The 26,606-nt window shown below is 51.8% G+C and overlaps 1 long non-coding RNA gene across 1 annotated transcript; it reads right to left on the reverse strand.

Moving 5' to 3' along the window:
* Window positions 1–4,730: 4,730 nt before the first annotated feature.
* Window positions 4,731–21,950, reverse strand: LOC137432085 (uncharacterized). Its single transcript, XR_010985403.2, has 3 exons — window positions 21,729–21,950; window positions 5,040–5,262; window positions 4,731–4,932 (listed from the first exon to the last, which is right to left on the reverse strand). It is a non-coding gene; the product is annotated as an uncharacterized LOC137432085 (long non-coding RNA).
* Window positions 21,951–26,606: the final 4,656 nt, after the last annotated feature.

Below are 26,606 nucleotides of genomic sequence, written 5' to 3' on the forward strand. Positions count from 1 at the left end.
ATGCACATTGAGCAGCTCCGCGCCGACCGAGCTGGCATGCGCCGTCCCGGCGGCGAACGAGTTTGCTCGCCTGCTCACGGAGTTCCCGGCCCTCACGCGGCCGACGTTTTCGGCCGTCGCAGTACGGCATGGGATCGAGCACCACATACCAACCACGGGCCCGCCGGTCTACGCCAGGGCCCGCCGCCTCGACCCAGCCAAGCTCGCCGTGGCGAAGGCCGAATTCGACGCGTTGGAGCACCTCGGCATCGTGCGGCGCTCCGATAGCGCGTGGGCCTCGCCACTGCACATCGTGCCAAAGCCGGGGGGTGGATGGCGCCCGTGTGGCGACTACCGCCGTCTCAATGACGCTACCACCCCCGACAGGTACCCGATCCCGCATATCCAAGACTTCTCCACCCGTCTGGCGGGATGGGTCATTTTTTCGAAAATTGATCTCATACGGGGATATCACCAGGTACCTGTCAGGGCGGACGACGTCCCTAAAACGGCAGTCATCACGCCGTTCGGCTTATTCGAATTCTTGCGGATGCCGTTTGGTCTCAAGAACGCGGCTCAGGCGTTCCAGCGCTTGATGGACGGCGTGCTGCGTGACCTGCCGTTCCTTTTCGTTTACCTGGACGACATCCTCGTCGCCAGCACGTCCCGGGCCGAGCACCTCCTCCACCTCCGAACACTGTTCGGGCGCCTCAGCGAGCACGGCCTCATCGTCAACCCGGCCAAATGCCACTTCGGCACGACGGCCGTTGATTTTTTGGGCCACCACATCACCAAGAACGGGGCCGTGCCGCTGCCAACCAAGGTCGAGGCCATCACCACGTTCCCGCGTCCCCGCACCATAAAGGCCCTGCAGGAATTCCTGGGAATGGTGAATTTTTATCACCGCTTCGTGCCCCGCGCTGCTCAACTCATGCGGCCCCTCTACGAAGCCCTCCGGGGCAAGCCGGCCAAGCACGACATCGCCTGGTCCGCAGCAATGGATGCGGCCTTCCAAAGCTCAAAGCGGGCCCTTGCCGACGCAACACTGCTCGCTCACCCGGTGCTCAACGCTCCCATCGCCCTCACCACGGATGCCTCCGACTACGCGGTGGGCGCCGTACATGAGCAATGGGTGAACGGGGTTTGGCAGCCACTCGCTTTTTTCAGCCGGCAGCTCCGGCCGAACGAGCTCAAATACAGCACGTTTGACCGGGAGCTCCTCGGTCTACACCTGGCCGTCCGCCATTTCCGCCACCTCCTGGAGGGCCGACCTTTCACGGCGTTTGTCGACCACAAGCCGTTGGTTTACGCCATGGCCAAGGTCACGGAGCCGTGGTCGGCCCGCCAACAGCGCCACCTCTCCGCCGTGTCAGAGTTTACCACGGACATCCGGCACGTCGCCGGCAAAAACAACGCCGTGGCCGACTGTCTTTCCCGGGCCAGCGCGAACGCGGTCCACCTGGGCGTGGACTTTGCGCTTATGGCGGCGGACCAAACCACCGACACCACGGTGCAAGCCCTCCGGGCGGCGGACACGGGCCTCCGCCTGGCCGACATCCCCTTCGCGGACACTGTCCTGCTCTGCGACGTCTCCCAAGGCCAGCCTCGCCCCATCGTGCCCGTCACCTGGCAACGCCGCATCTTCGCCTCCCTCCACGGCCTTTCCCACCCGGGCCGGAAAGCTTCCCAGAAGCTGGTGTCGGCGTGATTCGTCTGGCACGGCCTTCGTCGGGACGTCCGCGATTGGACCAGCACCTGCATGGCCTGCCAACGGGCCAAGGTCCACCGACACACCCAGGCCCCGCTGGCACCTTTCACCGTGCCCGAACGACGTTTCGACCACGTCAACGTGGATCTGGTGGGCCCCCTCCCCCCGTCACGGTGGTTCACACACCTGCTCACCATGGTGGACAGGACCACCAGGTGGCCGGAGGCCGTTCCCCTCGTCTCCAGCACCACCGCCGACGTGGCGCAGGCTTTCATCGCCACCTGGGTCGCCCGCTTCGGCGCACCGGCGGACATCTCGTCAGACCGCGGACCACAGTTCACCTCCGAGCTGTGGGGCGCGGTCGCCCGCAACCTGGGGGTCAAGCTCCACCGTACTACGGCCTACCACCCCCAAGCAAACGGGTTGTGCGAGCGATTCCACCGCTCCATGAAGGCCGCGCTCATGGCCGGCCTTCAAGACGGCGGTTGGGCCGACCGGCTGCCGTGGGTCCTTTTGGGCCTCCGCACGGCCCCCAAGGAGGACCTCCAGGCATCCACCGCCGAGCTTGTCTATGGCCAGGCGCTACGCGTCCCGGGCGAATTCGTGCCCGACGCTACCAGTCCCTGGTCCGCAGCTCACCAGCGCTCGGACCTCCAGGAGGCCGCCCGACGGTTTGCCCCCGTGCCAACATCCCACCACGGTGACCCCCAGTCCTACGTCCCCCCAGCACTTCGCACAGCGGAGTATGTTTTTGTGCGTCACGACGCACATCGGGGGCCACTCCAGCCGCCGTACGACGGGCCCTTCCGGGTGCTGCGACGGGACGACAAGTCGTTCGTCATCGACATCGGCGGCAGGTCGGACCGGATTGCGGTGGACCGCCTCAAGCCGGCGCATGTGGACGTCGACCACCCACCACGGGTGGCCCTTCCGCCGCGGCGAGGCCGCCCCCCGTCCACGGTGCCCCCCACTCGACCGCCCACCACCACACCGGACCCCCTGCCACGACCTGCCAGGGGTCGCTTCGGCCGGGTCATCAGGACCCCCCTCAAATTGACCCTGCCGGTGCAAGTCGATTCTGGGGGGACGTGTGTAGCGGCTACCGCTGGGTTTTCACAATCGCCTTGCACCTATCAAGGACGCGGAGCGATCACCATGCCGGGCTCGTCCAGGACGCCCGGACAGGCCCGCGCTCAACTTGCCAGGCCTCGGTCGGGACGCCCGGGCATGCCCGGGCATGCCCAGGCAGGCTCGCCCTCAACTTGCCAGGCCGCAGCCAGGACGCTGGGCCACGCCCCCTCTCGCCTTTCCTGGGCAAACGCTCCGGGATAATATGTATATACAGTATATTGCTGCCCGATAAACGGGCTTTTCAGAGTGCCTGAGTGTTTGGTTTGATTAAAGCAACTCGGATGAATTCCAGCTTTTTGTCGCGTCCATTCTTCCGATCGACGTGGGAGCCCCAGCTCCTTCAATATAACTGTATTACATAATACATGATATTGCAAGTCCTTTGAAGTTATAGGTTGTTATAGGAAGTTATAGGTAGTATCAGATTGAAGTATAAGTCCTATACACAGGATCTACGAGGTCTATACCGTTCAGGAATATGCTTTTACAGATCTTCATCACTGTCCCGAGTGTCATTTTCGCAAAGGTGTCTACGCAAATGTAAACATTAATTTTTGGGTTCCTCATGCTCTGAATATTCCAAAAATGTATAGTTTTTCTAATCTCCAAAATTTTGAACGAAAAAACATAGTGAACCTGATTATATGAACAATTACCCCAGTGAATCGCAATTCGCGTTATTATTAATTGATGAACTTACAAACACTCAGGTGAATTTTAAACGTGACCAGCATGTGCAGTGGATGCTTGCCAGACGAATGAGTGGTCACATTAGCTTGTACGACCTAAAATGAGCGTGCTGGATAGTGCAATGCTGGGATATTTGGACCACTTTTACATGTTGTACACCTGAGGAAAAAACAAATGTTTTTTGTGTCTCAAAATTTTATTTTAAGTCCCACATGCTTAAAAATACACTCAGTTGTAATATATAATACACTCTAACATATAATACACTGTAATATACTGTAATAAAAAAATATCATACCGGTACACAACAAAATACACTCAGATGTGTGTGTGTGTGGGGTGGGGGGAGGAGGTGGTGGGGGTGTGTGTGGAAATGGGTGTGTGGGTGTGTGTGTGGGGGGGGGGGGGGGGGGAGGATGTGTGTCTGTGTGTGTGTGTGTGTGTGTGTGTGTATGTGGGAATGTGCGTGTGTGTGGATATGTGTGTGTGTGGGTGTGTATGTGGGGATGTGTGTGTGTGTGTGTGTGTGTGTGTGTGTGTGTGTGTGTGTGTGTGTGTGTGTGTGTGTGTATGGGGGTGTGTGTGGGGGTGTGTGTGTATGGGGATGTGGCCGTGTGTGGGTGTGTGTGTGGGGGGGGAGGGGGTTGTGTGTGTGTGTGTGTGTGTGTGTGTGTGTGTGTGTGTGTGTGTGTGTGTATGGGGGTGTGTGTGTATGGGGATGTGGCCGTGTGTGGGTGTGTGTGTGTGGGGGGGAGGGGGTTGTGTGTGTGTGTGTGTGTGTGTGTGTGTGTGTGTGTGTGTATGGGAATGTGGCCGTGTGTGGGTGTGTGTGTGTGGGGGGGAGGGGGTTGTGTGTGTGTGTGTGTGTGTGTGTGTGTGTGTGGATGGGGATGTGTGGGTGTGTTAGTGTCTGGGGGTGTTTGTGGGATGTGTGTGGATGGAAATTATAACTGTTATATAACTGCGTGGGGGTGTTCCAGCTAACTCCTTGTAGACGGGGTGTAAGGTGGAGTAGTTAACTTGACCGGATTAATAATGGATTTAGAAATCAAACTTTTGAATGAATTTTTGAAACATAACTGAAGTTTGAATCATTTAATCCAAGGTACAAGCATGTCATCTCAGGATCTAATTCAATTGATTAATCTCTCATCTAAATCTCTAAATTATTCATGTTAAATGGAGATGGATTGCTTTTCACCGAAGCTTTCGGAGTTGATGAAGCGTTCGAGATAAATGAATGAGTTTTGGAATGTCTTCTCCGAACGTGTCAATCTTCATCTTTGTTCTCAGTCGGTTCGATGTGCGAAATGCCCTTTTCTCCATCTCCGTTTGTTCCCCCTCCGGCATCTTGACATCCATCCTCCATCGTGGAACATTTCTTATTCTTCCTCTTCTTGTGTACACAGTATATGCACAGAATGCTGCAAGAAAATGAACATTTACATGTTTAATTCGATTAACACAATAATTATTAATCTCTCATTTATATGTCAGCTTCTTATTGGGGTTGGTTGTGATATGTACTTACCTGATGGTGATTGTTGCGATCGCCACAGGTAATGCCACCATGGCGTACACGATGTATTGGGTTTTCATCTCCATGTATCGGAACTTGTCAATAAAACTCCTTGTCTTCTGCTCCAGCATTTGTGTGTCCTGCTCTAAGTTTTCCATCTGTTCCAGTAGATCCTCATCCTCCTCTCCATTTTCCTCTGCCGGCTCGATCTCATCCTTCCCCTCTGATACAGGAGCTGCAAAAAGAGGGTTTGTTATACCAGGTCAGTGAATATCACCGACTTATCAAATTAAAGGCTGCGAGGGGTGGAGGAGGAGCCTCGACCCATAACTCCACCTCCCGCACTCTTGACCCTTGCTGTGATGTCAAACTAACGGATCAATGCATATTAAATGAGCTGTTCAATGAGTCCTTGTACAAGGTACTCATGATAGTCCCAGAAAGACGAACACTGTATGCTTTCTCAATATACAAGTCGATTTAACAGTTATAATTTCCACTGGAGCTCGCTGGCCCTTGTTCACCTCCAACCCAACTAGAAACTGATGGAGAGGTGATTCACAGGTGGTCTCTCTGATGGACGTTAAGCCGAGTGTTCCATCTGCTGGCATCAATTGTTGGACATGAAACTGCACAAACACTTGACAGTGGAAGACTATCAGGAGAGCTAAACACCCTTCCTTCCAATGTACACCAAGACAAGATAATCTTCTGAACTCAGTTGCACTTATTGAAACATGATTTGTAATTATGGGTGGCTTGTAACGAGTATACCTCTCAACTTGGTCATGAAAATGTACTAATTTACATCTGACGTCATAAACTCGCCATCATTTGTTTATAATATTTCTTGAGGACCCTGCCATAGTAAACGGGCTTATTGTGTTCGTCATTGTGTCCAAGCAAGCCAGAGTAAATCACATTGATCATTTCTTACAGATCTTGTATTCCAGGGGCGATAACATGAACACAGGGATCTGGATTAAACATGAGAACACCACCGTACACTTGCAGTCTGGAATGGAGAATTGTCTCCTAACACTGACCCAAGCGCCATTTCTTCGATTATCGTGTTTTGTTCTGAGACAATTTTGAACACCTGAGCTATCAATTTTCCCCTTTAATCCCCATAATTTAAGCAATATTTCTATCCTGAAATATTAGGCCAAGTAAAATAAATTATTAGTTTCTCGTCCCTGCCCGGTTTATTTTTGATGGCCGCCTACTTTTAAAAAATATTTATTATTTTCTGTCCAGATCTAAAAAAAAAAAAAAAACTGCATGGTATTCTTCGAATACTTACTCTGCGCAGTCAACTTGGTGCGAGCCAACTCTTCTGTTTTTGAAGGTTTTTTTTTTCTTTGACCCAATATCACTGCCAGACCACGTGAGCGATTACATCATCAATTTACATTCTCTAATATAATTGTTGCACAGATCACGCTCAATAAATTTCAAACTGATCAGACTGTTGTCCCTGTCAAATTATGACGTCATAATTATGACATCAATGACGTCATCGTTAACAACACTTATTCCCCATCCGAAGTTCTTTATAATGAGAAACGTTTCAATTTTTTCCATGGAGCGGTTTAGGAGATATGGAGGTGCAACGTTTTTCAGTTTTTCCAAGATGGCACCTGCACCATGTGACCTATTACATCATAATTATCTTTAAAATATTCGATAGGAGTTATAGAGGTACTTAAAATATTCTCTGGTTATGGCTTCCTCTCCGCTCCCACCTTTTGTTCATATGTGTTTTGTACCGTCCTCCAAACAGTGATGACTCCATTTACATTTCGCTGTCTGACAACGTGGACCAACTTCTATCAACTCATCCCAACTCTCTCTTCCTCATATGTGGCGACTTCAACTGTCATCATGCCAGCTGGCTGGGTGTGGGCACCTCTCTCACCAGCCATGACACCTCAGCAAAGGACTTCTGCGACTCATTGGGACTGACACAATCTGTCAATTTCCCGACACTGACCTCAGTCAATGGAGTATCTTCTCTTCTAGACTTGGTTATGACAAACTTCCCTGCTAATGTCTGCTGCTCTTCTTCTGCTCTAATCGGTTCTTCTGATCATTTGCTTGTTAAAGTGGAAATCTCTCTGGCCATTCTCAGAGAGCCTCCTCAGCATCGACGAGTCTGGCATTTCACCCAGGCTGACTGGCACGGTCTTCAAGCAGCCATCAATCATCTGGACTGGTCTCCCATCTCCACTGCCTCTGACATCAACTCTTCCAAATCAAACGCGCTGGCACCCTTGCACTAGCGAACGTTAGGGTTATGTCCTAGTGAACGTCCTCCCATCCAGCTCGGGTGAACAGAATCATTGGAATCTCCCGTGATGAAGCGGCTTGTGAGGGCCTTTCACTCACTCACCGCAGGCAGGTTGGTGGTCTTTCTGTCTTCTACCGACTCCTATCCGGCCTAGGTCCGCCAGCTCTATCTGTGCTCTGTCCCCCAAATATTCCTACAGGTCGCACAAGATCTGCCAGCAACCCTCTTCTGGTGAAATTGCCAAAATCAAGACTCTCTGCTCACCTTCACTCTTTCATTCCTCTTTACTCCCACCTCTGGAACAAACTCCCCCACTCTCTTCAATCTCACTCCTCCCTCCAGGTCTTTAAAACAGCTGTTCACCACCATCTCTTATCTTCCCCCATCCAAAACATTGATCTTTTCTACCCGCGCTAATTCACCCCAGATCCACTTTTTTGAAATACCGACTTCTTTCCTGGAAGTCCTCACAGTGTCCATGTGTTTTATACCTCTCCCACTCTCCCCCAAAGTCCACTCCCTCCCACAGATCTCCCGATATCCCTGTTCTCTGCTGTTGTACTTGTGTGCTTCCCTCTCTCTCCCCAGCTTGTTTCCTGCTCCCTTTATTGTATGTTTTGTGTGTCCGTTTCTTTTTTTGTGATTAATGTTAGCTCTTAAACGAGCCTCGATGTTGTAAACCCAAAAAAAAAAAAAATTGGAGGAGGCGCTTATATGGTGACAATTTCGTGTACATCAGACCAACAGTTACTGAGAAAAAAATTCAACTGATCGGATGAAGCGTTGTACTTGTAGAATTATGACGTCATAACGAAGGCACCAATGACATCATCACTAACACATCTTATTTCCCATGGGGAGTACTTGACAATGAGCCATGTTTCAATTTTTTCAATTGAGCGGTTTCAGAGATAAAGAGGTACGAAGTTTTTCCAAGATGCCGCCTGTACCACGTGACCTATGACGTCATAATTATCATTAAAATATTCTACAGGAGGAGGCCGCCTAAAATATTCTACAGGAGGAGGCTGATGTCAATTTTTCGTGTCAATCGGACTGTAAGTTGAAGAGGATTTTTTATTTTTTCAAACTGATCAGATCAAGCGTTGTACTTGTCGAATTATGACGTCATAATGAAGGCACCGATGACGTCGTCATCATTTCTTATTCCCCATGGTAAGTACTTGAAAATGAGCCTTGTTTCAACTTTTTCCATTGAGCAGTTTGGGAGATAGAGGTGTAACGTTTTTCTAAGATTGCGTCCATACCACGTGACATATGACGTCATAATTCTAAAAAAAAATTATGCAGGCGGAGGTGCCCCTATGGTAAAAATTGCTTGTCAATCGGACCAACAGTTGCCGAGAAAATGAATTTTAAAGACACGTGCGTACGGACGTACTCAAATGCCTAACCCTGCTTTTCGCTTTGCGAGCGCAGGGTAATAAACCAAAAAACGTACTTATTCATTCATCCCCTCGCGCTTCATTTTTGGCGGCCGTACTTTGGTGGGTTGGTTTTTTTTCCTTTCCTATATCGAATTTACTGTTACGTGGTCCTCCCGGTAACTACCTGGTCTTGGTGACCCCCGGACCGTGGGAGGACCCCGCCAGAAAGATCTCTGATTTAGACGCTTTCGTAACGCAATCAATATGAAAGACACAACAATTCAAGTCAATAAGAAACCCCCACACCAAGGATCCGGATTAATGGATTATATATTCCCAATCAATCAACCACACTCAACAATCAATCAACAATATTACTCAGATGGCCATCTCATATATTTCCCCCCTTTCCCCACTCACGACCCCTCAATAGTCACTGTCCCTCACAATGTCTCTGGGCCCCTCCAGACCAGGGTGAAGGTCGACTTCTCCGCACACGGGCGGTTGAACGGACCCCTGGCTGACGTGCTCCAAACGTGCACGTCACGTACCGGGAACAGCTGTTGCAGCGCACACCTCCTTGTAAAGCAAAGCGGGCAAAGCAAAGCGCGCGAGGCCCAAGGTGCGACCCGTACACGTCCTTGTAGACGTGGAGGCGAACTGTGCCGGACGCTTGGTTCCGTGCACGAACCCACGGCAACTTGATGTGTAACCGGTAATTACCCCGCACCGGTAACTCCTCTCGCCAGACGGGCTTTCCAACGCAGCGTTCCCCACGCTGCTCAATATCGACACCGCTCGCGTCGGAGCTGGGCGATGAGAAGAAGATGGCCGCTTCTCCCGGACCTTGTGTCTTTTTCTTCTTCCGGTTCACTATCCTGTTTCCGGTCTCCTGTTATCCGGAGCCTCTCTAACCCTTTAACCACAACAACCTTTAATAGAATAAACATTAATAAGCGATGACATGAATAGTAACTCCTCTAAATCCGGGATCCGTAACACTCCCCCCCTTCAAGAAAGAAAGTTTGAACCCCGCGAAAACTTTCTGTGCCGGCCAACTTTGATAAACCAACCCGATACCCCAAATCATCAGTTCCCCCCGGGCACAATTATCGCATTTCAAAAATAAAGCAACAAACTTTCACCAAAACCCCCCAGAGATTCCAAGGTAATTCCCTCTAGACCAAGCGTCAACCACTTCTAGTTGCTCTTGGATGGAGGCCCAGCTGAGTACTCACTACATGGACGCCTTAAGGAATGTGGGGTTCACGGTTTGTCCGGGGAGGAAAGTTCATTACATGGACGCCTTTAAGAACGTGGAGTTCACGGTTAGTCCGTGTAGGAACGTTCCCTACCGGGACGCCTTTTAAGAACGTGGCGTTCACGGTTAGCCCGTGTAGGAGCCCAGGCTCGGCGGCTCCGCCGTATATAGAGTGCTTCAACTTCTCCGGACTCCTAACAGTTACGGTGGGACCCCTTGTCCCAGCAGTTCCCTGACTGGCGGTCTCCTTCTCGGCCAGTCCTCTGCCAATCCTTCTTTCGGGAGATGCCGTAACTCTGGGAGCCTCCATAGTAATATCGGCTGCTGCCAACACCAAAACTACCGCCAAGTGGTCCTCTTCTGTAGACCTCTCGACGCCTACGAAATGCCTTCCCTACTGTTATGGTCCGACCCTCCAAATCCTTACCATTCCAATTCTTCTCTGCCTCCCTGGCGTCTCTTGTGCTTGCAAACGTGACAAAGCCGAACCCTCTTGACCGTTGCGTTTCCCTGTCTTTTACCACCCGCACTTCCACCAGCGGCCCATATCTGTTGAAGACAGAGGTCAGAACTTCTTCCTCTGTGTTGAAGTTCAGTCCCCCTACAAATAACTTGGAACTTTTGTCGCCATCCCGAGCTGGGGTGGTGTTATTTCCGCTGCGGGGCTCTTTACCCACCCTCGGGTTACCATAAATTTGCCCCCCGGCCAAATCATTCCCGATAATCACAGATACCCCCTCTACAGGAAGCGTGGCTTGTAAACCGACGGTGACCGGTCCTGACACCAAATCGGATTCCAAATGGATGACATGAAGTGGGGCACTAACACAGCCACCGATCCCTTGTAACCGAACACTATCACCAGTTGCGGTACTCTTTGACAATGGCAAAATGCCTTCAAGCATTAAGGATTGATGGGCTCCTGTGTCCCTCAATACCCTAACAGGTCTTGGGTTAGTCAAGTCTCCCTCGAGTGAGACAAACCCCTCATAAATAAATGGTTGGTAACTCTTCTGTGGGCGATTTCTTACGCTAGCCATCGCATTCGGAGTTGTAATAGTCGGACTCCGCTCTGGGTTGTCCCTTTTCATGAGGTAACAACTGGACATCAAGTGTCCAGGTTTTTTGCAAAAGGCGCAAGTAGGCCCGGAGGAAAAACTCGTGGTCTGCCTCGGGCCCCCCGGGAAATAAGTTTGTCTTGGGCCCGTAGCCCTCTGATTTCGAACAGTTGGGGTATCCGCGTTGTCCCCATAATCCTCTCGAGGCCGCCGCCATGTATTGTCGTTCTCCGCACCGGGTGTTCCATAACTCCCCTGCTGAAGTCTAGGCGAGGAGCTAGGTGTGTGGACCCCTATCCGGTGTGTTAAGGCATAATCATCTGCCATGGTGGCTGCGTCCCACAACTTTGGTACTTTCTTTTCCTGCAGGTACACTTTGATGTCCTCGTGGACACACTGTTGAAATTCCTCCACCAGCATCAGGTCACGCAATGCTTCGAAGTCGTTCCCGACTCCTTTCGACTCACACCACCGATCAAACATGTTTTCTTTCACTCTGGCAAACTCCACATGGGTCTCACTCTCCCTCTTCCTGGCATTCCTGAATTTTTGCCGGTAAGCTTCAGGAACCAACTCATAGGCTTTGAGAATGTGCTTCTTCAACACCTCATAATCTGCACATTGGTCCATTGGTAGCGCCGAATAAATATCTTGAGCTTTACCCACCAGCACACTTTGCACTAGTATGGTCCAGGCCTCCTCCGGCCAGTTTAACTGTCGAGCCACTTTCTCAAAGTGTGGAAAAAATTTAGCGACTTCCTTTTCACTGAAGGGTGGAACCAGCCTCACATGTCTGCCCACCTCCCTGGTGTTCTGGCTAGGTGTCGACCACGTCAGCAAGGGTGGTACCTCTCCCCGTTCTCTCATTAAATCCAGCTCCTTGAATTTAATCTCTTGCTGAAGCGCCAGATCACGTTCCTTCAACTCCCTTTCGGCTTTTCTCTCCTCTGCTTCGAGTTCCCTGGCAGCTCTCCTCTCCTCTGCTTTTCTCCCTTCTAACCTTTCCTGGAGTTCTCGTTCCACTCTCCTTTCCTCTGCTTGTTTCTCTTCTCTCCTCTCTTCTGCTTTCCTTTCTTCTTCTGCTCTTTCCTTTTCTGCTTTCCTTTCTTCTTCTGCTAACCTTTCCTGGAGTTCTCGTTCCACTCTCCTTTCCTCTGCTTGTTTCTCTTCTCTCCTCTCTTCTGCTTTCCTTTCCTCTTCTGCTCTTTCCTTTTCTGCTTTCCTTTCCTCTGTTTTCATCCTTTCTAACCTTTCCTGGAGTTCTCGTTCCACTCTCCTTTCCTCTGCTTGTTTATCTTCTCTCCTCTCTTCTGCTTTCCTTTCCTCTTCTGCTCTTTCCTTTTCTGCTTTCCTTTCTTCTTCTGATCTTTCCTTTTCTGCTTTCCTTTCCTCTGTTTTCATCCTTTCTAACCTTTCCTGGAGTTCTCGTTCCACTCTCCTTTCCTCTGCTTGTTTCTCTTCTCTCCTCTCTTCTGCTTTCCTTTCTTCTTCTTTTAACCTTTCCTGGAGTTCTCGTTCCACTCTCCTTTCCTCTGCTTGTTTCTCTTCTCTCCTCTCTTCTGCTTTCCTTTCCTCTTCTTTGATCCGTTCCTGGCTCCGTAATTGCAACTCCAGTTTCCGGAGCTCAACGTCTTCTGGTTCTTCGGGTAGCCACTGCCAGGCTAACTCGTCCCATGTTCCTAATCCCACCATAGATTGTATCACCGTGGTTTGCAACTCTGCCTTCCTCAAATTAGTTCGGACCTCCAAGTTAAAATGTTTGGCCAATTTCAAGAGGTCCGCTTTTAGTAACGCTCGGAACTGTGCCTCACTAGGTGTTACCGCAAAGTTCTGTGCAACAAACGCCATGGTGACTATTGTTAACACCTGTTAACCTTCACCCAAGACTTTACCACAATTTCTCAAAAATTTACCAATTAATAATTAATTAATAAATTTTAATTAATAAAAATTATTATTTTATTATGTTATACAATTTTAGATCCCGGACGAGCCCCCAATTCTGTTACGTGGTCCTCCCGATAACTACCTGGTCTTGGTGACCCCCGGACCGTGGGAGGACCCCGCCAGAAAGATCTCTGATTTAGACGCTTTCGTAACGCAATCAATATGAAAGACACAACAATTCAAGTCAATAAGAAACCCCCACACCAAGGATCCGGATTAATGGATTATATATTCCCAATCAATCAACCACACTCAACAATCAATCAACAATATTACTCAGATGGCCATCTCATATATTTCCCCCCTTTCCCCAATCACGACCCCTCAATAGTCACTGTCCCTCACAATGTCTCTGGGCCCCTCCAGACCAGGGTGAAGGTCGACTTCTCCGCACACGGGCGGTTGAACGGACCCCTGGCTGACGTGCTCCAAACGTGCACGTCACATACCGGGAACAGCTGTTGCAGCGCACACCTCCTTGTAAAGCAAAGCGGGCAAAGCAAAGCACGCGAGGCCCAAGGTGCGACCCGTACGCGTCCTTGTAGATGTGGAGGCGAACTGTGCCGGACGCTTGGTTCCATGCACGAACCCACGGCAACTTGACGTGTAACCGGTAATTACCCCGCACCGGTAACTCCTCTCGCCAGACGGGCTTTCCAATGCAGCGTTCCCCACGCTGCTCAATATCGACACCGCTCGCGTCGGAGCTGGGCGATGAGAAGAAGATGGCCGCTTCTCCCGGACCTTGTGTCTTTTTCTTCTTCCGGTTCACTATCCCGTTTCCGGTCTCCTGTTATCCGGAGCCTCTCTAACCCTTTAACCACAACAACCTTTAATAGAATAAACATTAATAAGCAATGACATGAATAGTAACGCCTCTAAATCCGGGATCCGTAACAGAGAAAAAAATTCAACTGATCGGATGAAGCGTTGTACTTGTAGAATTATGACGTCATAACGAAGGCACCAATGACATCATCACTAACACATCTTATTTCCCTTGGGGAGTACTTGACAATGAGCCATGTTTCAATTTTTTCAATTGAGCGGTTTCAGAGATAAAGAGGTACGAAGTTTTTCCAAGATGCCGCCTGTACCACGTGACCTATGACGTCATAATTATCATTAAAATATTCTACAGGAGGAGGCCGCCTAAAATATTCTACAGGAGGAGGCTGATGTCAATTTTTCGTGTCAATCGGACTGTAAGTTGAAGAGGATTTTTTATTTTTTCAAACTGATCAGATCAAGCGTTGTACTTGTCGAATTATGACGTCATAATGAAGGCACCAATGACGTCGTCATCATTTCTTATTCCCCATGGTAAGTACTTGAAAATGAGCCTTGTTTCAACTTTTTCCATTGAGCAGTTTGGGAGATAGAGGTGTAACGTTTTTCTAAGATTGCGTCCATACCACGTGACATATGACGTCATAATTCTATAAAAAAATTATGCAGGCGGAGGTGACCCTATGGTAAAAATTCCTTGTCAATCGGACCAACAGTTGCCGAGAAAATGAATTTTAAAGACACGTGCGTACGGACGTACTCAAATGCCTAACCCTGCTTTTCGCTTTGCGAGCGCAGGGTAATAATCCAAAAAATGTACTTATTCATTCATCCCCTCGCGCTTCCTTTTTGGCCCGCGTACTTTGGTGGGTTGGTTTTTTTTCCTTTCCTATATCGAATTTACGAAAAGTTTTGCGAATGCAATTTTCGAGACAGGTACACATTACGTACATACGTAACGTGTACAGTCAAGTTGGCTAGCTCGAGCCACAGTGCGCGTGTTATCGATCTCAAGAACGAACTTTCTTGGTAGCTTCTTCACAGCCTTGTAGCATACCTGCCTGCTGTAGCCCTTGAACATTAGCTTGCCTTTCATCAAGCCCAGGCAGGGGGAACGGGGAATTATACTGTGGTGCTATGCACACACAACGCGTTTGCCAAGAAGGTAGGCCACCACGCGTTGAACAAAACCAAACACTTTATTCTATGCTCGCACGTAAGCACTGGGCGGGCTCGACTTTCGAGCCCGCGTATATATCCCGAGGCCACGCCTTGCCCTCGGGCGTGGCCAGTCGGCCGAAAGGCGGGGCATGTATTACAGTTCAACCCTGAGCCTCATGACTCCTTTGCCCCGGGCGTGGCCCAAGCTTTGCTTCCACGCCCGGTCGCTTGCGTCACCCACTGGTGCGCGGAATTATGACCCGCTGGCATTGTGTCCGCCACAATACGTTCGTTATTAATATTGCCAAATTATACTACTATTGAGTATTACAAATTATACTACTGTTGTAAAAAATTGTAAGTATTAATTAATATATGTTTTTTTTACAATGTCATTTAAAAAAATTATTTTGTCATTAGAATGCCTTGCCGTGGGAAAACCTATTAAGCTGCTATATACACCTTAGCATGGTGTGCATTTTAAACGGGAATTCTTCCAGATTATTTGTACTTAATTAGCCTAATCAACTCAGGAAGCTATGATGATAATCACATTCCACATCAGAAAGCTGAAGTAGAACTCCACAAAAAATTTGCCACACACACACACACACACATCTCGTTTTTTCATTTCTGTTCCTCACAATTCTATCCCTCTCTTTCATTCACAGACATACACACACACACACACACACACACACACACACACACACACACACACACACACACACACACACTTAATTAATTGTACAGTATCGGTTGTTCCTAAACTTAAATAATTTAAAGGATTGTTGTAAATGATGTTAATTTTACAACATCCCATATTCAACTTTATTTAAATTGTAAACCTCAAACATAGTTTCTACACCTAAAGCAAGAACTTTAACCCGTAAGCAATTGATTTGTTTCCCGACTGCACGGATCATCATCTGGGCACCGTTCTTCCTCGAGGTTTCAATCCTTTCAGCCCAGGACCTCTCCAAACGGCGGATCCACAACCTCGATCATGGATCCACATCAATAGATGGTACATCAGTAGATCCACAACCTCAGTTGCGTCCAGGCAGTCAGTCAACCCATCAATGCAACATCACTTATTCCAACTTTACTTGCAATAGGATTTAATGTGTTATTGTAGCGACCCATGGGTCCCCCAAAGCTCGAGACCAGCAACATAATCTCCTTGCCCCAGCCGGTGACGTAACCGGCGGACAAACCGCGGCGCCGAGGTTATAATTGCTTGCACCTGTCGGTCACATGACCACCCAAGCGTGCCTCGCCTGAGAGGCGTGGCTTTGGTTCTGACGTATGCTTTTTGGCTTGGATTATATGTATGCGAACCCGAGAAACGGGTTTTTAGAGTTCCCGAGTTGATTATACATTAAACATCTTCTCGGATGAGTTTGTGCCTTGTCCGTCACTTCGTCCGTCTCAAGCAGGAGCGCTGCTCCTTCACTGGTGACCCCAAGTTCACGACACGCGATGGACACGGCAGTATCCCTCAAATTGCCCACTTTCTGGGAAGCACATGCCGCCGTCTGGTTCGCTCAGGCGGACTCCCAGTTCGCCCTGCGTGGCATTACGGAGGACACCACTAAATACCATTACGTGGTTGCCGCGCTCGGCTCCGTGACCGCCGCCCTCTGCCTGAGCCTTCTCCAGAGCCCGCCCGCTGACGGCAAGTACGACACCATCAAGGCACTTCTTCTGGGCGCTTTCGCCCTCTCCCCGGCTGAACGCGCACGACGCCTGCTCGACCTTCCTGAACTCGGCGATACGCGCCCATCCGAACGTATGGACTACATGTTCGCGTTGCTCGGCGAGCACCCCTCGGATTTCCTTTTCCGAGAGCTTTTTCTCCGCCAGCTCCCGGTCCAGGTACGGGTTGCCCTGGCAAGCACGACCATCGCGAACCCCCGCGACCTCGCCAGGGAGGCCGACAAGATCTATTCGGCAAGCCAGCTCGTCGGAGTGGCGAGCCAGCTCGTCGGAGTGGCGAGCCAGCTCGTCGGGGTGGCTGCCGGGAGCCCGCCCGCCACCCAGTCGGCACCCGTGGCGCAGTTTCCCGCCCACCCACCCGACGCCCGCGACGCAGCTTCCTTCCCGGAGGCCGCCGGGCCGGCGCGACTGGCAGCGGCGACGCCGCGTCGCCCGGTCCCGACGCGTCAACCGGAGCCCCCGCCAGACCCAGCCTGGTGTTATTTCGACACCAGGTTCGGGCGGCGGGCCCGATCATGTCGACCCCCGTGCACGTTCGGCATGTCGGGAAATGGTCGGGCCAGCGCTCACTACCAGCCATGAGCGCCGGCCGTTCCGGAAGCCTGCTATTCATCGCGGACCAAGCGTCGAGGCGGCGTTTTCTCTGCGACACCGGCGCTCAGCTGAGCGTCATTCCCGCTTCGGCGGAGGACAGGCGGGCCGCCATTTGCGGCCCCTCCTTAATCGCGGCCAACGGCTCCGCCATCTGCACCTTCGGCCCACGCACCGTCGCCCTCCGCTTCGGCAGCCAGCTCTTTCGCTGGGAGTTCGTGACGGCGGACGTCCCCATGGCTTTGCTCGGTGCCGATTTCCTTTGCGCCCATGGGCTGCTGGTCGACGTTAAACGCCGGCGTCTCGTCAACGCCGAAACTTTCAGCTCGCTGGCGTGCGCCTTGAGCCGTTCCGCGCCCACCGAGCTTTCCTGCGTCCTCCCGTTGGCAGACGACTTCGCGCATCTCCTCGTGGAGTTCCCGGCCCTCACGCGACCGACGTTTTCGGCCGTCGCGGTGCGTCACGGCATCGAGCATCATATTCCCACTACGGGCCCGCCGGTGTATGCCCGAGCTCGCCATCTCGACCCAGCCAAACTCGCCGTCGCCAAGGCCGAGTTCGCCGCGCTGGAGCGCCTCGGCATCGTGCGGCGCTCCGACAGCGCCTGGGCCTCGCCGCTGCACATCGTCCCGAAGCCGGGGGGCGGATGGTGGCCATGCAGCAACTACCGCCACCTCAACGACGCCACTACCCCCGACAGGTACCCCGTCCCGCACATCCAGGATTTTTCCACCCGGTTGGCGGGGCGGACCATTTTTTCAAAAGTGGACCTGATTCGGGGGTACCACCAGGTGCCCGTCCGCCCGGCCGACATCCCGAAGACGGCCGTTATTACACCCTTCGGCCTCTTCGAATTCCTCCGGATGCCTTTCGGCCTCAAAAACGCGGCACAGGCGTTCCAGCGCCTGATGGACGGCGTGCTGCGCAACTTGCCCTTCCTCTTTACCTACCTGGATGACATCCTCGTCGCCAGCACGTCCAAAGCCGAGCACCTCCTCCACCTCCGGACGCTGTTCGGCCGCCTCAGCGAGCACGGCTTGATCGTCAACTCAGCCAAATGTCACTTTGGTGCGGCGACGATCGACTTTTTGGGCCACCGCATCACCCGGAACGGCGCCGTGCCGCTACCGGCCAAAGTCGAGGCCATCGCCGCTTTCCCGCGCCCCCGCTCCGTCAAGGCGCTGCAGGAGTTCCTCGGGATGGTGAACTTTTATCACCGCTTCGTGCCCCGAGCTGCGCAACTCATGCGGCCCTTGTACACCGCCCTCCGCGGCCAGCCGGCGAAGCGCGACGTCGTCTGGTCCACGGACATGGACACTGCTTTCACCGGCGCGAAACGGGCCCTCGCCAACGCCACGCTGCTGGCCCACCCGGTACCCCATGCTCCCATCGCCCTCACCACGGACGCCTCCGACTACGCCGTGGGCGCAGTTCATGAACAATGGGTAAACGGGGCCTGGCAGCCGCTCGCGTTCTTCAGCCGGCAACTCCTGCCCAACGAGTTGAAGTACAGCACTTTCGACCGCGAGCTCCTCGGGCTGTACCTGGCCGTCCGCCATTTTCGCCACCTCCTGGAGGGCCGCCCGTTCACGGCCTTTGTCGACCACAAGCCATTGATTTTCGCCATGGCCAAGGTCACGGAGCCGTGGTCGGCCTGCCAGCAGCGCCACCTCTCCGCAGTGTCGGAATACACTACGGACATCCGGCACGTCGCCGGAAAGGACAACGCCGTGGCCGACTGCCTTTCTCGAGCCGGCGCCAACGCCGTCCACCTCGGCGTCGATTTCGCCCTGATGGCGATGGACCAGGCCACCGACGGCACGTTGCAGGCGCTCCGGGTGGCGGACACGGGCCTCCGTTTGGCTGACGTCCCCTTCACGGACACGGTCCTGCTTTGTGACGTCTCCCAAGGCCGACCTCGCCCCGTTGTGCCGGTCACCTGGCGGCGTCACATTTTTGCTTCGCTCCACGGCCTCTCTCACCCGGGGCCGGAAGGCGTCCCAGAGGCTGGTGTCGGCACGTTTCGTCTGGCACGGGTTGCGACGGGACGTCCGCGACTGGGCCAACGCCTGCACACCCTGCCAGCGGGCCAAGGTCCACCGTCACACCCAGGCTCCGCTGGCTCATTTCACCATGCCCGAGCGACGTTTCGACCACGTCCACGTGGACCTGGTGGGTCCCCTTCCCCCATCGCAGGGGTTCACCCACCTGCTTACCATGGTGGACAGGACCACCAGGTGGCCGGAGGCCGTGCCCCTCCCCTCCACCACCACCGCCGACGTGGCCCAGGCGTTCATCGCCACCTGGGTCGCACGTTTCGGCGCACCGGCGGACATCTCGTCGGACCGCGGCCCACAGTTCACGTCCGAACTGTGGGGCGCGGTCGCCCGCACATTGGGCGTTACCCTGCACCGCACCACAGCCTACCACCCCCAGGCCAACGGGTTGTGCGAGCGGTTCCACCGCTCCATGAAGGCCGCACACAAGGCCGGCCTCCAGGACGACGTCTGGGCCGACCGGCTCCCGTGGGTCCTTTTGGGCCTCCGCACGGCTCCAAAGGAGGACCTCCAGGCGTCCACCGCCGAGCTGGTGTACGGCCAGGCCCTTCGCGTCCCGGGCGAGTACGTGCCCGACGCCACCAGCCCCTGGTCCGCCACGCGCCAGCGCACGGACATCCAGTAGGCCGCCCAACGTTTCGCCCCGGTGCCCACGTCCCGCCACGGCGACCCCCAATCCTACGTCCCCCCAGCACTCCGCACGGCGGAGTACGTCTTTGTGCGCCACGACGCGCACCGGGGGCCGCTCCGGCCACCATATGACGGACCCTTCCGGGTCCTACGAGAGGACAACAAGTCCTTCTTCGTCAGCATCGGCGGCCGGGCGGACCGGATTTCGGTGGACCGCCTCAAGCCGGCCCACATGGACGTCGGCCAGCCGCCACGGCTGGCTCTCCCACCGCGGCGCGGCCGCCCCCCGTCCACTGCACCCCCCGCCCGGCCACCCGCCACCACACCAGACCCCCCCCCACCCACGACCAGCCAGGGGTCGTTTCGGTCGGGTCATCCGGACCCTCCTCAGGTTGACCTTCCTGGACCAAGTCGATTCTGGGGGGGCGTGTGTAGCGACCCATGGGTCCCCCAAAGCTCGAGACCAGCAACATAATCTCCTTGCCCCAGCCGGTGACGTAACCGGCGGACAAACCGCGGCGCCGAGGTTATAATTGCTTGCACCTGTCGGTCACATGACCACCCAAGCGTGCCTCGCCTGAGAGGCGTGGCTTTGGTTCTGACGTATGCTTTTTGGCTTGGATTATATGTATGCGAACCCGAGAAACGGGTTTTTAGAGTTCCCGAGTTGATTATACATTAAACATCTTCTCGGACGAGTTTGTGTCTTGTCCGTCACTTCGTCCGTCTCAAGCAGGAGCGCTGCTCCTTCATTATCATATATTTATAACTTTTCTTACACACTCTATAATATGATAATATCATTAAATCATTCACATCTTACCCTTAAATACATCAATCGACCAAACAGCATGACCACACCACCTGCCTTTCTATCAAACTCTATTTCGAATGTTCAAACTGTCATTTATAACGGTTTTTGGCATGCTGCCGTATCCTAGCAACCACTGATTCTTAGCAACATTAATTTGTAGTATATTTAATTATTATTTTACACACACACATTATTATTTTGTATTAATTATATAATTACACACACACACACACACACACACACACACACACACACACACACACACACACACACACACACACACGTAGTTCTGGAAGTGTGCACGAGCGATTAACATGAATACCAATTACCAGGATGTCCGAAGCAGGTACCAACAACCAATACGAGCAGCACGAGCAATACCCGCTGGGTTCGCATCTCGCTGCTCCCGTCGGGTCCGAGTTCGTCAAAGCGCAGTACTCTCAAGGGGTGTTCGTGCTAATTGCAGGAGAAGTTAAGGGGGGCAACGGACGGGACTCCCGCAAGACGCGTCGCCACGTAGCCCGCACCGTTGTGACGTCATAATCAGACAGCGCGCTTCCAAAAGTGCATCCAACAAACGATGTATTTTATCTAAAATGTAATTAAAATGATTGCTTGTGTCCTCGGAAACTGTGATTGCCGTCTACCCCAAATATATCCCATTTTCTCAGATCGTGACGTCACCAACGTACACCTGAGTTCCGTAAAATCCCCCAGACACGACTTGCATAACGAGGTTCTTTTGCCTCATTTATTTATTAAGTATGAAAATATCGCCGAATTTTTTAGGAGACATTAGTGTACGCGTACGCTTCCATGAATTGCAAGGACAGGAGCGCGATCGATAAATACATAGACATATGGAGTGCATGGGATTTGAACCTGGGGTTCCCCAAAATCGATAGTCAGCTGGGATTCACATAAACAAGTAAACATCGTGGAATCTATTTGAAATCTCCTAAGAATATGAAACAGACCGAACGTCCAACTTTGAACCTTGTATAATACGAGGGCAGGAACTGCACGGTCGTTGTTAAACTTGTTTGAAGGTCATGGTCCACGTAGGTCTTCGAAGTGCTGCGGACGCCATTGCACTTAAAGAAGAAGAGCGCGTGGTTCCCTCTTGGCGGAGTACGCTGCCCTCAGTTCTGCGGTACCGGAATGAATTGTCCTGGAGTTTACAACAGCGTGCGGTGTACGATGAACCGAGAAGGTGAACCCTGCGGGATCCACGAGCGTCTCCGATGTCCGGATCGGATCACGTGGTACACGATCGGGGGACGTCGTCACGTAAACGGCTACAAGGATGTTCCACCTGGGGCCTGCCCTCAACATTGCAGCTTCCATTATTTCAGCATTGCTGTTCTGCTTAGACCTTTCCTTTGACACAGGCAGCACCATTGTAGTTTTGCGCTTTGATGCAGGACTCTGCCTAGTTTTGGAGAAGGTGCAGCCGTCCATGTTATTCTTACCCCGGCTGCCTGGTGTGTCCGCACAGACTTCACAGAGCTTTATCGGTTGGGGGTCTGTGACCCTTTGTTCGGAGTTGTTAGCTCACCTGGAATGAAGTTCAGGGGAGATTATGCGATGGCGCGTCGTCTGTCCGTCCGTAATTCCGTCCATCATTCCGTCAGTCGTCCGTCCGTCCGTCCGTCAGTCGTCAGTCCGTCAGTCGTCAGTCATTCCGTCAGTCAATCCGTCCGCCATTCCGTCCGTCAGTCAATTCGTCCGTCATTCCGTCCATCAGTCCATCATTACGTCAGTCCGTCTGTCAATCCGTCCGTCAATCCGACCGTCAGTCTGTCAGTCATTCCGTCCGTCAGTCCGTCCGTCATTCCGTCCGTAAACACTTGAAACTTCTTCTCCAAAACCGCTGATGGGATTGCGACCAAACTTGGCACAAATGATATTTGTTGTGTTGTGACTAAATTTGTTCACGGCATTGAAAAAAAATCGAAGTCTAAGTGGGTCAACGGGGGTCAAAGTGGGTCCAGGTGTGACCCCCCAAATAGGAATTTGTTTTTTTCTCTGAAACTACACACTATATTTCCATGAAACTTGACCTCAACCTTCATCAACCGTGATGTACCAAAGTTTGTTCACGGCATTTAAAAAAATCGGGCCCTGCGAGGGTGTATGGGGGGGTTGCCCCCCAAAATAGGTATTTGCCCTTTTCTCTCAATCTAGACCATGACTTCTTTCGGCCATATTGATGAATTCGACCCTCATGAGGGAGATTTTGACACGTATTCTGAGCGGTTGTCTTTCTACTTCGAGACGAACGACATCGCGACAGAAGCCCAGATGAAGGCAGTCTTCCTGTCTGTTTGCGGGGCAGAGACCTTCACACTCGTTAAAAACATGATTCGTCCTCAGACAATCCAGGAGCTCACGTATGCAGAGCTCAAGGCCGCTTTGAAGGAACATTGTAATCCATCTCCTTCAGTCATCCTGTGTCGGTTTAATTTTTACATGTGGAGACAGCAACAAGGTCAGTCGATCGCAGACTTCATTGCACACCTCAAAAAACTGTCACATCTGTGTGAGTTTGGGGACACGATTGATGACATGCTCCGTGATTTGCTGGTGGTTGGCATGTCCGATGACCGCACTCGTATACACCTGCTTGCTGAGAGAAGACTGACTTTCCAAAATGCCAGAGACACCGCCATTTCCATGGAAAGTGCTGAACGCAACGCTACAAGCATCGGTGCCACTCGCTCGACTGGTACCAGCCCTGCTATGAATCGGTTGGATCATGATCAGCCAAAACTTTGGAACAAGGCTCCTCGTCAGAAGCCAGTGCAGTCTCCAACACACAACAAATGTTTTCGGTGCAACGGAAAGCATCCTCCGGAGACGTGTTGGTTCAAAGATGCCACCTGCCATTTCTGTTCGAAAACTGGCCATATTGCTCCAGCTTTCATCACTCGCAAATCGGGGAAAGAGAAAGCTGCTGACAAGAAGATTCATCAGTTTATTGGTTCGGAGGAACCTGAGCTTGACCAGGTAAGCTCTGTTTCCGACAACTCAGAATCGTATGACCTGTTTCATATTGATTCTCACCATAAGCGGGACCCTTTTCTTGCCGCTGTTGTCGTCAACAATCGACCATTGCAAATGGAGGTCGACACTGGTACGGCTGTCTCTCTCATCAGCCATGCTGTTGTCACAAACCTGTGGAGTGATGCTGACCGACCCCACCTGAAACCTACAACCTATGGACTCTCCACATGTACAGGTGAGAAGATTTTTCCCTGCGGTACATGTGACGTCAAGGTGGGCTACGATAACCGCGAGTTTCACCTACCCCTGATCGTCATTCCTGGAAAGGGCCCGTCCTTACTAGGCAGGTACTGGTTGAGCATAATTCAACTGAAGTGGAAAAGCATTCATCAACTCCGGGCAGCCAACGTTTCTGCTACCACAGCATACACACTCAAAAATGTGCTGAATAAGTACCCGGATGTCTTCAAGGATGAGCTTGGAACCTTGAAAGGACATACGGCTAAACTCAGTGTTGACCGGGATGCCAATCCTATATTTTGCAGAGCTCGCCCAGTCCCTTTCGCCCTGCGGGAGCGGATTGACAAGGAACTGGATCATCTTGAAAATATGGGGATCATTGAGCAAATTCAGTATGCTGAATGGGTGGCGCCCATCGTTCCGGTCATAAGATCGGACCAGTCCATCCGCATATGTGGAGATTATAAAATGACCGTGAACAAGTGTTCTTCATTGGATAAATATCCAATCCCGAGGATCGAAGACCTCTACGCTTGTCTCACGGGAGGCAAGACTTTTACCAAACTCGATCTCAAATCTGCCTATCTACAGCTCCACTTGGACGAGAATTCGAAACAGTATCTTACCATCAACACGCATCGTGGGTTGTACAGGTACCACCGACTCAGTTTTTGGAGTAAAATCTGCACCTGGCATTTGTCAACGTGTCATGAACAGTTTGTTTGCTGCCGAACGCAATGGAGTTTGTTACCAGGATGATAATCTGGTTACTGGTCGTATGGATGCTGAATATCTACAAAACCTGGATAGAGTTCTGAAGAAGATTTCGGACTCCGACCTACATTTGCGTCAAGACAAGTGCAAGTTTATGGTGCCATCGGTCACGTACCTGGGTCATACGATTGATGCCGAGGGTCTACACCCGACAGATGAGAAAGTCCGAGCTATCAAGGATGCTCCTGCTCCACGAGACATAACCGAATTGAAGTCATACCTCAGTTTGCTTCAGATATATGGGCGTTACATCCCGAATGTGACTGACGTTTTGGGCCCCCTTCAGGAAAGGAGTCTCCTGGAGCTGGGGGTCCACTGAACAATCTACATTCCAGACCTCAAAGGATCTGTTCAAATCGTCCAATGTTCTCGTTCATTTTTATCCAGAGAAGGATCTTGTGCTGACATGCGATGCCTGTCGGTATGGAGTGGGGAGTGTATTATCACACGTGATGCCTGATGGTACGGAAAGACCTGTTGCATTTGCTTCCAAAACGTTGTCCACGGCAGAGAAGAACTATTCCCAACTTGACAAGGAAGGATTGGGAATCATTTTCGGCATCAGCAAATTTCGCCAGTACCTTATTGGACATCATTTCATGATCCGCACTGATCATAAGCCGCTGATCAGTCTGTTTGGTCCAACTAAGGCGACGTCTGACACACTACCGCACAGGATCATCCGATGGTCCCTGTTTCTCGCTGCTTATGACTACACCATATGTTATAAGCCTGGTTCGTCTATCACAAATGCAGATGCCATGAGTCGGTTACCCCTTCCAGAATCCGTTGATGATTTGCCTACACCAGGATCCATTAATCGCACTGATGGATCATCTGGAAGATTGTGCTGTCAATTCTGGCCAGATCCGCACTCATATTCGACGAGACCCTGTTCTGTCCAGAACTGTCCAGGTTGTGCAGCTTGGATGGCATTTGCTATCTGAGGGCGACCCAGCTTTTGCGGCTTTTAAAGCACGTAAAAACGAACTCAGCGTGGAAAATGGTTGCCTACTCTGGGGATGTCGTGTCATGATCCCGGAAAATCTGCATTTCAGGGTCATGGATGAAATCCATGACTGTCACCCCAGGATTGTGAAGATGAAGCCACTCGCTAGAAACTATGTGTGGTGGCCGAATCTTGATGCTGATATCGAACATCATGTTCGACATTGTTACCCCTGCCAGAGCACCCGGAACACACCAATGAAAGCACCACTGCATCCCTGGGAATGGCCCAGTGAACCGTGGCATCGCCTACATCTCGATTATGCCGGGCCTATTAACAGCAGCATGATTCTAATCATCACGGACGCGCACACAAAATGGATCGAAGCCTATGTGACTCGTGGTACTATGTCAGCCATTGTCATCAAAAAACTCAGACGCTGTTTCGCCACTCATGGTCTGCCCAGGATGATCATGAGTGATAACTGTACGTGTTTTTCCAGTTCCGAGTTCCCCGAGTTCACACGTCGGAACGGCATCAAACATAAGTTTGTCAGCCCACATCACCAGGCTTCAAATGGCTTGGCCGAACGATCCATGGGAATCATCAAATCCGGATTGCAGAAACTTCAGGAGGGAACCCTGGAAACAAAGCTTTCTCGTCTCCTGTTCAAATACCTCATCACGCCACAATCAACAACCGGTGCAGCTCCGTCTGAGTTATTGATGAAACGACACCTGAGATCGACACTTGACAATCTCAAACCAGACATATCATCAAATGTTTATCAGAGCCAGATTAATCAAAAGTTGGTGCACGATAAGTTGTCCAACAGTCGCTGTATCAACATCGGGGATCCAGTGTTTGCCCGAAATGTTGGTGCAGGTGCGACGTGGCTACCGGGG

This window comes from Myxine glutinosa, chromosome 8 (genome assembly GCF_964187855.1).
Source record: "Myxine glutinosa chromosome 8, kmMyxGlut1.1, whole genome shotgun sequence".
Taxonomy (NCBI): domain Eukaryota; kingdom Metazoa; phylum Chordata; class Myxini; order Myxiniformes; family Myxinidae; genus Myxine; species Myxine glutinosa.